The following is a 2,345-nucleotide window of genomic DNA, read 5'->3' as shown; positions in this document are numbered from 1 at the left end:
ACACAATTATAGGGCCAAAAGCGCCTCTTTTCTTTAATGATTCTAACTCCACGTTTATAGCTTCTTTCCATTTGATCCAATCTGATCTTTGCATGCATTCATATATGGACGTGGGTTCTAGATCCTCATCTATATCCATGATCTCAAGTGCTACCTTGTATGCAAATATATCATCGACATCGATATCTTTTCTGTTCCATTGTGTTCCAGACATTATATAATTGATCGAGATCTCTTGATTATCCAGACCTGGTGTACCCTGAAGTTCAGCGTCCCGAACCTCATTAAATGGTACCATTGGTCGGACCGGTTCATTCGGTATGGCCGGCCCACTCGTCTCGACCAGTTTGGTCGGCACGGCCGGTCCATCAATGTCATGGACGGTTTCCTTAATGCTCTCGGATCCAACACCTCTCTTGGACTTCCGAGGCTGTTTATCTTTGGAACCAATAGGTCTACCACGTTTTAAACGTTGGTTAGACTCTGTAGAAACTTGTTCTTGTCCCTTCTGGACTTCTATTCTTATAGGTGCATTACAAGCCGGTATGTATGACTTAGTCACTCTATTCGGGTCAGCAAATGAATCTGGCAACTGATTAGCTAGCTTTTGTAGATGTATAATCTTTTGGACTTCCATATTACATTCTTTAGTCCGAGGATCTTGCCAAGATATTGATGGTCGAGACCATTTTATTTCTTTTATCAACCGGCTGTTCTCTCCCCCTAAGGTCGGATATGTGGACTCATCAAAGTGTGAGTCTGCGTATCTGGCCTTACACAAATCACCCGTGGTTGGCTCAAGATACTTTATAATCGTTGGGGAGTCATATCCAACATATATTCTCATCCTTCTCTGTGGTCCTATTTTAGTTCTCTGTGGTGAATCAATTGGAACGTAAACGGCACATCCAAATGTTTTGATGTGGGACACGTCTGGCTCATGACCCGTGAGTAATTGGGATGGTGAATATCTATGCTCACTAGATGGCCTGATACGAATCAGTTCTGCTGCATGTAATATTGCATGTCCCCATGCTGATACCGGGAGTTTAGACCTCATGAGTATTGGTCGGGCAATCAGCTGTATGCGTTTAATAAAAGACTCAGCCAAGCCGTTCTGTGTATGTACATGTGCCATGGAGTGTTCCACACTTACCCCTATGGACATACAGTACTCATTAAACGCCTGGGACGTGAACTCACCAGTCTAGACGTATAGTCTTTAAAGGAAAATCTGGAAAATGTGCTCTCAGTCTTATGATCTGAGCAAGCAGCCTTGCAAATGCCAAATTTCGTGTTGATAGTAGGAAAACATGCGACCATCTGGTCGATGCATCAATCAGGACCATGAAATATCTAAATGTCCCACAAGTTGGGTGTATTGGTCCACATATATCTCCCTGAATCCTTTCCAGAAAATTTATGATTTCCTTATTCACTTTGACTGGTGATGGCCTAGTAATGAGTTTTCCTTGTGTACATGCTACACATGTGAGATTGTTTGGGATAACTCCTTTGAATGTGTGCCCTTGAGAATTCTTTATCAATTTTCTCATCATACTAGTACCGGGATGGCCAAGCCAGTTATGCCATAGAGTGAAATTTTCCCAGGCATTAGCCTCGATCATACTGATCTTTGCATAATATAAACCAGTAGACATTGCAGGTATGGTTTCTAGGATCTTTCTATTGCCTTGGGTGATTGAAAGGATATTAAGGAACTCTTTACTTCCTTCTTCCCATGTTTCAAGGTGGAAACCGTTTAACCTTATGTTCTTAAAACTCAATAAGCTCCTTTTAGAGCTGGGGGAATATAAAGCATTTTTGATCTCTAGATGAGTGCCCTTAGGCATCAATATATATGACTGGTCGTGACCTTCAATCAGGCTGGCTACACCCGCAATGGTATGTATATTGGCATTTTGCAATGTGAGATTTATGAAATATCTTTTGTCTCTAAGAATTGTGTGACTTGATCCACTATCCACCACAAGTATACTCATCTCATCATTCATTTCTATATATAAAAGATTTATAATTTCAGAGACTTTTATAAAACTTGAAAATAAAACTTCATATTATAAATTCAAAACATCAAATAGTAAAGAAACACAAAGCATTCATAAAACAAATCAAACAACATTCGAATTTAGTCTTTAAGACAATCTGATGTCTCATGATCCATAAGATCATCCTTTTCGTGGTCAAAATCATCATCAGCATCATACCCATTATCATGAACCATATGGGCTTCTGGGTTCTTGTTCTTAAGGCTCTCTTGATAGAGTTCACATAAATGCTTAGGAGTTCTACAATTCTTGGCCCAATGGTTACTCATCCCGCAC

The sequence above is a fragment of the Brassica oleracea genome, chromosome C8 (genome assembly GCF_000695525.1).
Source record: "Brassica oleracea var. oleracea cultivar TO1000 chromosome C8, BOL, whole genome shotgun sequence".
In the NCBI taxonomy this organism is placed as follows: Eukaryota; Viridiplantae; Streptophyta; class Magnoliopsida; order Brassicales; family Brassicaceae; genus Brassica; species Brassica oleracea.
This window is presented reverse-complemented; position numbering follows the sequence as displayed.